This window comes from Symphodus melops, assembly GCF_947650265.1.
Source record: "Symphodus melops genome assembly, chromosome: 13".
Lineage (NCBI taxonomy): Eukaryota > Metazoa > Chordata > Actinopteri > Labriformes > Labridae > Symphodus > Symphodus melops.
The window spans coordinates 5845079-5859112 of record NC_136703.1 but is presented as its reverse complement, the minus strand read 5'-3'; the positions used below and the strand labels follow the sequence as shown (position 1 = coordinate 5859112).

The 14034-nt window shown below is 41.0% G+C and overlaps 1 protein-coding gene across 2 annotated transcripts in view; it reads left to right on the top strand.

Annotated features, from left to right (window-relative positions):
- The window catches only part of sema3b (sema domain, immunoglobulin domain (Ig), short basic domain, secreted, (semaphorin) 3B), a 141206-nt gene that overhangs the window by 43571 nt on the left and 83601 nt on the right, over window positions 1-14034 (top strand). The window contains exon 1 of one of the 2 annotated variants that reach the window (XM_079359893.1): window positions 11897-12476. The exons of the other annotated variant lie outside the window; for it this stretch is intronic. The gene's annotated coding sequence lies outside the window, so the exon portion shown is untranslated. Of the gene's footprint in view, window positions 1-11896; window positions 12477-14034 lie in introns of those variants that run through there. 2 annotated transcript variants of the gene reach the window in all.

Here is a 14034-nt window from a genome sequence, read left to right as displayed (position 1 = left end):
ATTCATCAATTTGGGGGGGACTCAGCTTTTAATGGTCACTGTAGGACGAGTGAATTTATTTGGACTGGTCAAATATCAACACATGTTCTCCAGAGTCCTCCAGCATTAGGATCTTAATTAACTGATTCCCTAAAGTGGAAATTCTGAAATTTGAGGTAAAAACACATGGTGACATTATTCATTAACAAAAAGGGTGCCTATCTAGGTGCTGTGGAGCTTAAAGTCAGTGATAGCCTGAGGAAGTTAAGGGTTTACCTTATCCAGGAGCTTTACACATTTTCATAAACTCTGTTGGAGTAGCTTGCAGAGCTATAATCTAAACTAATTGGTAACTGAATGACTGAGGCTATTAAGCACAGAATGGAATGATTTTCACTCCGTCTAAATTAATCTGTCGACTAATCTGTCGAGCAAGGAGGAATATTTTCTTCATGCAACTCCAGTGGGTCACATGACGTCAACAAGGTGACGCAGGTGAGGAAATGATTTGGTAACTAAATCGCCTGCATGTATACAAAGCTCTGTGTCTGTGAGAGTCCTCAGTATCATGCTGCAGCTACAGGTCTCTGTCCTATTTGGCAGTGACTCCTGTCAGCATTCCTGTGACGAAGAAGGAAATGAAATGACAAATGGACAGCCGTGTGGGATGGAACGGCCAAGAGAGAAAGGAAAGAGTTTGGTGGATAAATCTCTTAAATTCCAATCTGGAGATTTAACATTATAAAGCCTTTTTCATTGTCTCAAAATGTACCAGACCTATTTTGTCTTCACTGCATCTGTTTTAACAAACAAAAACATGTGCCTCAGTTACTGATATCCTGCATGTCTTTCTCATTAGCGTCAAATAAAAATCAGTGTTCAGTTGAAAGATTTGATTTAAAGGGATTTAGTTTCATATACAAATCAAAGTAAAATAAAGGCAGGAAGTTACTATGATTAAGTAAAAGCTGTAGAACCACTACCGCTGCTGTTTCCCCTTTCCAGCTGTTCACTTGGCATGTAAAATAAAATCACAATGAAATGATCAAAAATCTGGAAAAATTAGCTGCTTGAAATGGGTGAAGTGACGAGGATATTGAAGTTGAATTTTCCAGCAACAAAACAACCTCATTATGGAACTTGATAGCAGCATGCCCAGTGGAACAGTGAGAAGAGAGATCAAACAGAAAAAGATGGGCTGAGGAAGACAAAGAGGACGGAGGAGAAGACGCATTAATGAGGGAGTGGTGGAGATGAAGAGGTGTGCAGCGATGGGCAGAGCGAGTCGTCCAGTCTACAAGATGTCGAAGAAACACGCTGTGAAAACCATTTGGGGTAGGGAGCGACATGCAGGTCTTGTTTAAGTACATCATGATTAGTATTTATCACTCTCGGATGGTGGGGCCTCGGGGGATTATGGTTTATCTCAGCTAATAGAAACTATAGACCTGTCTAAAGGTAATTAAACAGTAATGTAATGGATACAAGGGATTGACAATTTTCTCCAAGTTTTATCTTTCAGTTTTTTTTTCTTCATTCTTCCTGACCTTTAACTACGACTACAAATTCTCCACATTGGTTGTTGTTTTCTGCTAGTCATAATAACGACAGATGAGAGGATTTTGATTTTGAATATGTCGTTTACAGAACCTAGCAGATGTCAGTTGAGGAAGTTCTGGAATTTGTCTGCTGCACATTTCTGTGAGTGTAAGCCTTTCCGGCTATTGCAGAGCCTGTGCTGTTGTCAGCCAGCACAGTTAAAGGACAAGCGCTCAAGAAAACTTGAAGACAGATGAGTAATCCAAATGAGAGAATACGGACCAGGACTGAAGAAAGTTTAGGTACAGAAGCTCCAGATTTCACTGTTTGGATAGACAGTTTATCCAATTAGAGGGGCCCTGCAGGGTGAGCGATGGAGGGAGTGAAGGATGTTCAGAGCAGGGATGAGCAGCTTTGGAAATGCCTGGATTCCTGTCCTCCCTTTAATGGGAGGGTCCGACACACAGATAGTGAGAATGAGAAATAAGACACTGCTGCAGCGGGTTATGGAAACCTCTTAGATTAATCTTGGTTGTGCAAAAATAGTACGTCTTTTTGGGAAGTTTCCAATAACATACACAAGAAGTGCCCAATACAAAACAATATTTTCCTCTTAAAACTCAACTGTTTAGAATGCTTTTTTTCTTTTTTCTTGTAGAACTGACTGTTTTCCACATTTTTCCTCGGTTTCTTGGACTCTTTCTTTGACATCCCAAAGCTAGTCTCCTTTGAGCAATCTCTCTGCAAGTCTTTGGACCTTTATGTGCCCAACAGCATGTCTTTTCACTTAAGTTTTGTTGTCTCTCCGTCCTGGTCTTTGGATCAGTGGCTCATGGTTTTGGTTCTTCATTGACCCTAAATCCTGGGAGAATCGCCCAGAATCATAGAACCCTCTTAGAATCATAGCGCAGCACAGAGAACACATTGTCCTCCTCTCTCTCTCTCTCTCTCTCTCTCTCTCTCTCTCTCTTTTCTTCTACGACTCGCATCCTTTGTCTTTTTATCATGGATCACTGTGTCCCATCTCAGAGGTTGAGAGACAAAGAAAGAGAGAGAAATTCTGTGGGCTTAAATGTCAGAAAGTCAAGGGTTTCTCTGCCAGGCAATTACACACATTGCAGGAAAACAGTGACGCACACACATGCACGCACTAAGGTTTACAGGCAACACGCAAAATCACCCACACAAGCACATGGCCCAACCACAAAACTCGCACTTTAGAAAAAGTCATAATTTCCTAGTACTCAAGCAATACTTTCCGGGTTTCCACCTGTCACTCACACTGAGAGCTTTAACACACACATAGAAACACACACACACACACACACACACACACACACACACACACACACACACACACACACACACACACACACACACACACACACACACTCTGTGAGGTCAGGTGGTTTTCCAATCAACCCAGCTGTGCGCTCTTCAGAGCAGTAAAATGGTTTTAGGTGCAGCGTTGGCAGGCTTTGATGAGTCTAACACACCACTGAGTTCTGGTTCATTCTATCTGCCTACAAAGGCTCTGACAGACGGCTGCTTGAATGATATAAGGCACGGAAACTGCACCTGCTTGATGTGTTTGCAAACACGCAACCCCCCCTCCCCAAAGCCACACTTTAAGCACACACATGGAGAACTTTTTCATGCATACATTTACCACCCATGGGAGAGAAGAGTACAAAGGAAAATGGACTGGGTTCCCACTGACCTTGTAAAAAGTCCTTTACTGGCCAGAAGAAAAATTGAATCAGGCTTTGAAAGTTTTTTTTTTGGATAATAACAGAAAGCTTTAGAGACACACTAGACAGATAGCAGAAGTGTTTTAAGTCGACGAGTCCTTGATGGCAAGATAGTGAAATTTAGGTCAGTAACCCTTTTGGGTACAAAGAAGATTAGACAGCATTTGGACCTTTTGTTTTCCACACTGTAGTAAGAACATGTTTTCAGCCGTCGAGTAGCTTGGCTTCAGGGACGGATATAGAAGCCCATTGCTAGGCTGTCTTATGTTTCTAATATGTTTCAAATATTTAAAAAGCTTGTTACGCTTAATATTTGTTTTAAATCAAAGAAATATCAACAAGATAGAATAAAAAAACAACATAAAGGACTTTTGTCCTGACATGAGCAGCAGCTCTTCTCCTGGAGATTCTAACCTCAAAAAGAAAAGTCTGATTAGTTTCTCCATCGCTCCTGTTGTTGACACAGCTGATATCAGATGTCTTGAGGTGTTTTGTATACAGTGAGGGTGAAGATTCTTCGACAAGCGAGGTGGTGATCTAGAATTTGAGATATGTTTACACGTTTGCGCTGATGACGTTGAGCATTTACTTTCAGTGCTGTTGTGCTGAATTACAGCCTCAAAGAGCTGCTTGCATGGCTGTTGATGGTTAGCCTTGTTAAATGGTTACACCGAGTCATTTCAGTGCATATTGACATGCCTGTTCACATTATTTGATAAAACAACTCAACTCATTGAGAGCTACTGTCTCTCAGTTTGTTCATTTCTCGCTTTCTAAATGCTGCAGGACAATTTCCACCTTTACTTTTTAAACCAACCAAAACCAGTGCTGACTAAGACTAAGGCTCTGATGTCACTGAAATAAAATGTCATGGTCGATGGAGACTTTAGCTCATCTTGGGTCTGCTGATGTTCTTTCAGTGCTGCATCATTTTATATAATTATAGGAGAGGTCATCGGGAAAATAAATTCCCTCCGGACCGTTTTGCCTCCTGTGCAGCATGACTCTCATTTCTCAGAGTCCAGAATATAATCCGTTCATTGGATTATTCTCACTCTCCCAGGCTCTAAATATGAAACCTGAAAGGCAAATAAAACATTTAAGACAATCGAACAGCTTTCTCAGAATTTTCCACATCTCCATTAAGTCAAAACACAAAGGATTTGTTTTGTTCTTTTATCACTCGAATCTATTAAAAATGCAGTCTTGAGTTATCTTAAAGTATAGTTGTTGTTTTTTTTTGTTTTTTGGGGGGGCGGGGGTTAATACTCTGACCTCTTTTGATATTCCCACTGAATAAACATGAGACCTTCTGCAGTATCTGTGTTTTGGTCAAGCAGGGAGCTACAGTATAGGAGTGTTTTGGAGAGCAGAATCTATCAGCTCCTCTCATCCTCATGACGTAAATCATTAATGAAGTGTGTGTATCTGCACCTCTCCCTGGTCAGTCCCGGGCCTGCTGTGCACACACACACACAGCCGTGTGTGTAGTGTGAATGTGTGTGCGCGTTAATCCATCTTCTGTGAGTGAAACATAAGAAATGGACTTTATTTCCTTATTTGTCTTTTACCTGTATGTGTATGTTTTGCAAGGCGGTCTTTGAATGCTGCTAACTACTGTCAATGTACAATAACGGGGTGTTTTAGATGAAGTGTGTTTGTATTTTGGTGTGTATGCGTGTGTGTTTGTGCGAGAGTGATGCCTCCACTGGGGTCTTTGAAGTGTAAAGTAACGGCCCTTTTTAAGTTTAGGATGTGAAATATTAATATGAGCAGGAGTGCTGCTTTGGGAGGATGAGTTTAGGGTAAGAGAGATTTGAACAGAGGGATGAATTGATGTTGAAACAACACTTAAGTAAAGGTTCAGGCTTCCTGTTGGAGCCAGTTCATTATTAAATCCACCTGAAAAGATTTGGTCGTGACTCATGTCCTGTCACGTCCTTCTGCTTTGACCTTTTAAAAGAGAAGCGAGAGGGTACATCGGTATTTCGGTAGGTTAGATTGTTTTTTTTTCTTCAAAATATTCTTAGGACTCATTTTGGCATGTCATTTGTCCTATCATCTGCTTATATATATATAATAACCTAAGAAATGCAGGAAATCAGCGATTAAAGCAACATTATATAGGAATTTGAGCTTTGTGCTTTAGTGCCCATTGAAGGTTTCTGAGTGCAACTGCACTGTCGAAAAACCAGCCAAACAAACAAACAGTGCTGTTATGCCCTCCCTCATCGACGACATGCATTTGTTGTGAAGCAAAGGTGGGCGGGTGTGAGAAACCAAAGAACCATGTTGATTGGCTTATATCAGATTGTTCAGGTGTGCAGAAAACTTGGGCCGTAAGATGTTTTTTTTGTTTTGTTTTTTGAACACAAGCCTGAGCTAGCTTAGTTAGAAGACTTTCTGCACCGGGTGAAGCTGCTAGACATGAGACAACAATGATCACTGTACAGGATGTTTGACTGACTCGATGTGAGCGACCGGATGTCAGCAACCAGCCTCAAGTGGACACTCAGTGACCCCATAGACTGTAAATATTAATGGAGGAAGCCTAAATGATGACACCCATCACAACTGATTTCAGGTTGTTCAGCTGAAGGAAAAGTCTGGTCTTTTAGTACACATTGTCCATTTTTAGTTTGTTGAAATCATCAGCAATTCAACACGCAAACTGAATGCTGCTCTCCTGTCAGTCTAAATTATTAGATCCAGGCTTTAAACGAAGCTCAGAAAAGACCAGGTGAAGTTGGCGCTCTTTTATGTGTGTGTGTCTATGTGTTTGGGTGTTCACATGTGCGTTTTTGTGTGTGTGTGTGTGTGTGTGTGTGTGTGTGTGTGTGTGTGTGTGTGTGTGTGTGTGTGTGTGTGTGTGTGTGTGTGTGTGTGTGTGTGTGTGTGTGTGTGTGTGTGTGTGTGTGTGTGTGTGTGTGTGTGTGTGTGTGTGTGTGTGTGTGTGTGTGTGTGTGTGTGTGGGGAGTGTTAAAGGCGACACTGAGCGATTAGAGAACGGGACAAAGGACAGAAGAGGCTGAGACATTTAAAGAGAGTTGTGTGTACTTATGGTTGCATGTTTATGAGTATGTGGGTTCTTTCTGTTTGTGTTCCCATCATGAGTCTCAGTGTGTGTGTGTGTGTGTGTGTGTGTGTGTGTGTGTGTGTGTGTGTGTGTGTGTGTGTGTGTGGCTGGGTTGGTTTGTGTGTAAGGCCAGACGTCGGTATTGACAATAGCCTGTTGAGACCTGGGAGGAGACTGGCTTCGTTAAAAGAGGCCTTGAACAAACAGAATAGAGACAGGAGGAGGATAGAGGGAGGGGTGCATGGGCAATGAAGAGACAAAAAAATGGACGGGAAGTGGAAGAACATGTAATAAAAATCAGGGAATCTAGACAACGTTCAGGTGGAATTATCAAAAGAGAGAAAAAGGGATAAATGGAAGAGAGGATAAATGACACAAAGACTAATTGGAGGGAGGGAGAGGGATTATGGAGGTACCTCAGGGAGGAGACGCATGAAGTAGACACAAGTCAGAATAAGAAACCAAATGATGAAAGACAGAAGCAAAGGACGGTGAAGAAGGGACAAAAGAAGGGTGGAGTTATGGCGGGTTGGATGAAGAGATGAAAGAGGAGGAGTTTATTTGAGATAAGGATTGAAGGAAATAAAAGAAAAAACACACAACATTGAGTAAAGGTTAGAAAAACGCAACAGGGTCAAGTGTTTGTGTGCACGTGTGTGTGAGACAGGGAAACACAAAGACAAAAGTACCTTCCATATGTCTCCCTTTTTCTGGGTGAATGAAATAGTGAGGGAATGAGGTTCTGTGTGTGTGTGTGTGTCTGTGTGTGTGTGTGTGTGTGTGTGTGTGTGAGAGAGAGAGAGAGAGCATGGTGCAGCAAGAGTATTGAATCAATAACTGATTAATAAATCATAAGCCACAAAATTTCAAAAGGCACCAGATAAAACTGATGATTCCAGTACTCATCACACTCAATGTATGTTGAGGTGTGTGTATTTGTGTATTTGTTTATGTGTGTGTTTCCTCTGTTCTTGTTGTTGCAGTGGAAAATATGTGTTGGATCAGTTGTTGAAGTGTTGATGTTGTCGGCAAGGCGTGCCATTTTGACACGGTTGCGTCCGGTTTGTGACATCAGAGAGCGTTGTACAGGCTTAACAGTGCTTGTGCGTTTGGTGTCCGATGTCGGTTGGTGTGAAAAACTTCATTGACTCACGTAGAACCCTGCTGAAGAGTGCACATGTGGTAAAGAGAGAACGGAGGGCGGAAGGGGGAAAGGAAAGAAGAGATTAAAAAAACAACAAACAGCTCGACTGGAGCTGGACAGCTTTTAATCAAGTGTTTAGAAGTCACATGTTACCTTCAAGCCCCTGAGTTTGTCATAAAAGGGAATTTAACACTGAGGCCTCTTTATGTGCAACAAAAGCAAACTAGACCAGCAACAGCAAGATCAACTTTTCTCACTAGCCGCTAATAATTCTCAGACAGGCATACTGAAGAAACAGCCTTTAAAAAAAAAAAAAAAAACTAAAACTAAACTAAAAAAGAGAGAGAGAGAGAGAGAGAGATCAAAAATGAAAAAAAAAAAGAGATTTTCACCCGCAAGGTCCAGCAAAAATATCAGATTCAAGATATAAAATGCAAAAATGAAAGCCTAAATTGTGGAATAGTGGAAATAAACCTGTTAATGGGCGCTTTAAGTGGGACATATGAAGTCTTTCATAAAGTACACTGAACAAGCAACATCTTCTTTCTCTACTGGCAGATTTCTTTTTAATTATACCAATCAATGTTGGCCTTGCTTAAAATAAGATGTTTATCTTGACTCATCAGATGAATGTGTCTTGATCTAAGTTTAATGAGATCTTTTTTCAAACACAGTCGGTAAGCTGTGAATGTTTGCAGGATGCAAAATGACAACAACCCAAGTTGACGATCAACAATTTCAGGGTTAAACGTTTTTACCCGTTTAATGATCTTTTCTTATGTCGTCTTTCCTCGCTCTATTTTTCTTCTGTTTCTTTAGTTGTATTCTCGTCATGGTAACAAGAAAGTCACAAGCAGAATCAGATGTCTATTTGTCTGCACACACTCACATAGATGCACTTCTTCCAGCCTGCAGTCCCAGAGGACCTTCCGTGTGTGTGCGAGTGATAACGAAAGTGTGTGTGCGTGCGCGTGTTTGTGTGATAATGAAAGCTGCTGACTAGCAGATGTGATTGGCTACCTCTGCGTCCTCGAGAGATGGCCGTCTGGATGGTGCCAGCGAGATGCCAGACAGGCGGCACACAGTGTGTAAATGTGTGTGTGACTTTTGTGTAAGTGAGTCTTTTTTTTTTTTTTGGTGTCCATGCAATCATTGTTGATTACATGGACACCCCTTTGGCAGGTGTTGTGTGGGTGTACATGTGTACCTGCCTGAGCCTGGATAGCCATGTGTGAACGTGAACGTCCCCATCTGCAGTGTTTACATGCCTGTTTTTTTTGGTATGCAACGCTGATACTGTGCCACGTCCTGCTGTTACCATACATACAATAAATCAATCCTTTTTTAAAGTGTCCCCAAGGGTGTCTGTTTTTCATCCTTTATTTCACAACTCTCAGTGGGTCTATTTTGGTCTGAGTCTCTACTGTATCTCCCTCTATCTGTATCTCTCTATGTATCTACCTTTATATAAACAGTACAGCAATGCCACGGAGTGTGGACGTTGTAAAAGTCAATCATTTACAGTCCGCCGGTTAAAACTCAGACACAACTTTAAAGTAGGGCTTGTGCTGGAAACTTTGGTTATCAACGCAAAAGAAGGTATCTTGAGTCAATCAATGTCTTTGTTTGGTTTAAATCTTCTTGCAAGTAGAAGGAACAAAGCTTCAGAGTGTGAAAGACAGTCTGGAGGGAAGCTCAACAGATAGCCAGAAAAATAATTTAAATTATTCTCGTTCTTTCTTGTTCTGTTTTTGGAAGACGGTTTTAATTTACTTAAGGTTCCTTTTTGACGTTAATGTTCTCAAAAGAAGATCACTAACACATGTAGACATCAATAGAAATAAATGAAGGAATAAGGAAGGCAGGAAGGAAGGGTTTTAGCTTATTAGGGATTCTGCTGTTTAGGGCATCTCCACTCTACACTGAGTTAACCTGCCTTTATATCTAGACATTTAGATTTATGATTACCATTGCATAACACTACATTATTATTGCTTGTGTTGATTAGCTAGTGTGCCATAGGGATGTAAAGATAAATCATGAGATCGTGAAAAATAGATACAAAGGTGTCAGGGTTCACATTGGTACTCATCGGTAAATCTCAATAATATTGTGAGCGTCAGCAGCTGTCGAGCAAGATTCAGAAATTGAGGAGGCACCACAGTCTTTTTTTTTTAAATGGGAGGTGTTGAAGCCTTTTGGCTTCCCCGAGATAGAAAATGAAAGAGGTGCGAAGATAACAGACGAGACAAATTGTGAGAGAATGGTTTCGTTAATCGCATGTTTTCGTGAGTTGAGTAAATGAGGACATCCTTAGTGTGCCATGTCTGTCAGCATTGATGTGATACGAACGGACAGACAGAAGCAGAAGGTAAAAAGGTAGCAGTGTAGGAACAACACTGCATGAACTACATCTTAAAATTTGAACATCTCAATCCATAATTAGCATGACAGTAAACGCAACTTCTGGGGGTTTACATCATTTGAATATATAAACTCCAGTGTTGTATCAAACAGCATGTTCAAAGAGAAAACATAAATTCCTCCCTCCAGACATCCTGGCGAAGCAGCTCAATTCTCAAACCAAATCCTGATGTTTAAAAAAGACCTGGTGTTCTGTCAAGATGTGCTGCCTTGTTGAAAAGTGCAACCATAGCACAAAAGGAGAGAAGAGGCTCTCTGTATCCACCATCAAATAATGCTACTGGAACAATGCAACTTCATATGAATTCAGTCTGATTTAAGCCTTCAGGGGAAGTGGATCTCAGTCGACAACTATCTTCTATCAATCATCAAATAATGCTTCCAGTACACATTCACTTTGAAACACCACCGGCTGTACTGTCACTGTAAGGAAACAGGAAAAATGTTTTCATCATCTATAATAAAACCTTTTATGTAAGAGTTTAGAGGAAGCATCGCTAAAGAGATGAAACACCCTTTAGTGCACAGAGCAGCATGGTAACACATCTGCATGGGTAGCTCTATTCAATAAAACACCGGCTCTGTAACGTTGAAAAAAGCATTCAGCATTTGGTGTGTTTTTGAAGCTGGAGACCCGAGTTTGTCCTGTCACAGACACAAAATTAATGTTTGCCTTGTTAATAATACAGCAGCAAAAACCTCACAGATCCATAACCATAATTTGTGTGTCATAACCATAGTCTGTTCTTGACCTTAACCACAACGTACAAGATGCAAATTGCAGACATTGCATGATTTTTTTTTTTTTCAAACAGCACAGTCCTGTCTTACAGAATTATGCAGTACTTCGGTTTCTGGCTGGAAAAGAGCTTTGAGTTGTGAACAGACCGCAGCATCATAAATTGACAAATGAACACAAACCATGACAGAGAGGATGTTGATGAATGTCTTCTTCTTTCTTCATGTTGAATATCCATGTAGGTAGCCCCAATGCCGAATGTGATCATTGAACTTCTTTCTTGTCCTTAATTTACAAGGATATAGGTGTTTATTACGATTTTAAACTCTTAAATGGATTTCAATTGGGCGATGGTTAAAATGATCAGAAGAGCAGCGAACCCGCCTCTGTGAAAATGATGAAAGTGGAACCTCCAAAAGCCATTTCCTCCAGTCTGTGTGGTTCTTTTTTCAAACAAGATCAAGTTTGTTGCTGTATCTTTTTTTTAGAGTCCTGAGACTTAAGTCAATGTGATGCTGATGTGCCCAAAAATTAAACATTTTCTTATTTGGGAAACCTTTTTAAAAGTAGCTCCGGACGTGCCACGTTCCTCATTCTCGTACAGGCGGCTGCTGCTGCTCCTCTCATAGACTTCTTCTCTGACGACTTTCTTCTTATGGGTTTCTAAGTTTATTTTCATAATATTTTTTATATTTTTCATGTTGCCCTAATACTCCTTTGTACTCCTAACTTCTCCTAAACAGTTGTGAAAGCTGCTGCGTTGCCTCAGTCTTTAATGCAACATAAAATGTGACAGTAAGTTACAAAGCAGATCTAGGACATCAGGCTTGATTACTGATTGAAACCTGATCTTTGAACACCTGAATAAATGATGAGTTTTTAACATAGAGAGTAGAACATAGAGGTTAAGATTGACAACACTTGTGTTAAAAAAGAAAATGGTGTTTAAATTGGAATGAGTGTTGGTGCTATCAACAACCTTTAAATTAAACACAAGTCCAAAGTGCAGTTTCTTATCCCGGGTCCTTATCACAGCGAGAACAGCCCAAACATTCTGCTGGCTCACTAAAATAATCTCACAGAAACACAAATCCATGTCTTTGAGGATCGAGCATGTTGAACCATAACAGGAGAAAGAGACTGCAGCGGGTTGACACAGCGAGGGAGTGACTTTACCTCTGGACTGTGTGGCAGAGGGAGTGGCGCTGAAAGAAAGAGGAGGGTGTGAGTGAGTGAGTGTGTGTGTGTGACAGAGAGAGCTTTGCTTTCACGCCTTGCCGAGCACTGAAAGAGTATCTGTCACAGAGAACAAGCCCGAAGACAGAGCGTAAAAGTTCGGCAAAAAGAAAGAGACAAGTGGAAGAGAAAGAAAAGAGGAGGAAGAAGAGATAGAGAAAGAGTTGGCTGAAAGCAGCTTCTGTCTACCGTCCCACCCCCTGACTGTCTTCCCCTCCTCTCTGCCCGGCCGGGAGCGAAAGGAAAAAAAAGAAAAAAAAGAAAAGGAGTGCAGAGTTAGAGAGAGAGAGAGAGAGAGAGAGAGCTGAACCACGCTCGCTCTTTAGCGCAGGACTCAGGAATTCCGGGACCTTTGGAGTTGTGCGCGCACACACACACACACACACACACAGACACACACACACGCACACACACACATGCCGCTTTTCTCATGGTGATACAAATCTCAACAGGACTCAGGGAGGGGAGTATAAGCAGGAGAGAGGGAGAGAGAAATTAGAGAATAGCCCTTTCCTGTGGACTATTTGACCATGATGGCACCTGCCAAAGGGGAAGTGTAAGGAGGGGCAGAGGAAGCTGCTGATCAAGGTGAGATTTTTTTTATTATATCACTAAATCCCATGTGTCTAAAATTCTTGTATGTCTCTCCTGTCTATCCTGTTATGTCCATTTCCATATTACTGAAGATATTTATCTTGGCTCTTAATTGACTGACAAACTCCTGTAGAAAGTAGTTTTATCATACGAGTATATATGTTGATGTGTTTTTGGAGTTTTATTTATTGATTTAGTTCGTCTTGATACCTGCCTAAAGAAGTGTTCAGATTTAAGTAACTATGAGGAATGCTGGAGGTGGGGAAACCTTGTGTAGGTGTTTGTGTTGCACTAACGCTGCTCTGAACGTGTGTCACCTCTGCAGGATTAGTGGTCTCATATCTGCGTGGATCATTGAGCTCATTTAAGTGACAGAATATTCTGGCAGGATTTATGGTGCATCTTTTTTTTTTGAAAGGACAATATTGAAGCGGTAACACTTGGTGGGTTTGGACATTGGATTGTGATCAGTGGGTGACTCATGCTGGCATAAATAAAGAGAGGAGAAAGAGTTTAGGTGCGTGAGGGAGGGTGTCTGTCTCTTGGTTGTTTCATTTCCTGATGTTTCAGTGGAAGTGAGGGATTTTGAGGAATTTATTATTGCTTTTGCAGAGGATCAGTCTCTGTCAGATGGAACAGATAAAAACACTGGAGTGGTGATCACAGTTTGAGAACATAATGACATCTTCATGAATGTGAAAGCTTTGGATTGGGACCACTTTTTTTTTTGCTTTTCAAATCAAAGTAAAGCCTTTGTATTTCAAGAAAAAAGAAAAAAAAAAGCATTATAGGAATTAAAAAGGGCGTCATTCAGTGATGTATAAAGAAAAGCAGCGCACATATAGAAGATTAGAAGTCTTTGGATCCTTTACACCTGCAGTTATTGTGCGCTTCATCCCTCCCTCCACCCTGCCACACTCTGCCACTTTTGTTCTCTAATCTCATTTACTTCTGCCTTTTCTGCAGCTTTTTGCTTAAATCCCACAACTAATGACAGAGGCTTATCCCATGCTCCTCTACTTTGCTCTCATTCTTTCTCCCACCCTTCTCTTTTTCTCCTCTTCATCCTTTTTTATGACAATGAGTCTGCCTTTATAAAGCTTTAAATATCTGTCCTCTTTCATACTATTTGTAGCATCTGGTTTTTTTTAAATACCGGGTTATCGTCTGAGTGGTTTTTGGGTGAGCGGGTGTGTATGTGTTTTCAGTCTCGCAGGTGTGCGTTTTGTCTGTCATCTTACCTATTCAGTCTTGTAATCCCGGGTCTCAATTGTCTTTATAACCCCTCCACCCAAAACCCACCTTAACCTGCACAGTAACCCCTCCATTACCATACCATTGAACTATACTTTAACCCTTTACGTTATTGAGATGTTCTGTAGGTGCAGAGGATGGCCAGACAAGGTGTGACAGGATGGATATCTTTCATAGTTTTAGTTATTATGCTGTTCTACAAAGAGGCCTATACTTCTTTCTTCTCGTTCCCTTAAAGTGACAATCAGTTTCTGGTGAGATTGAGGTCACTTAAAGTGTCCTTCCATCTTTCACCTTT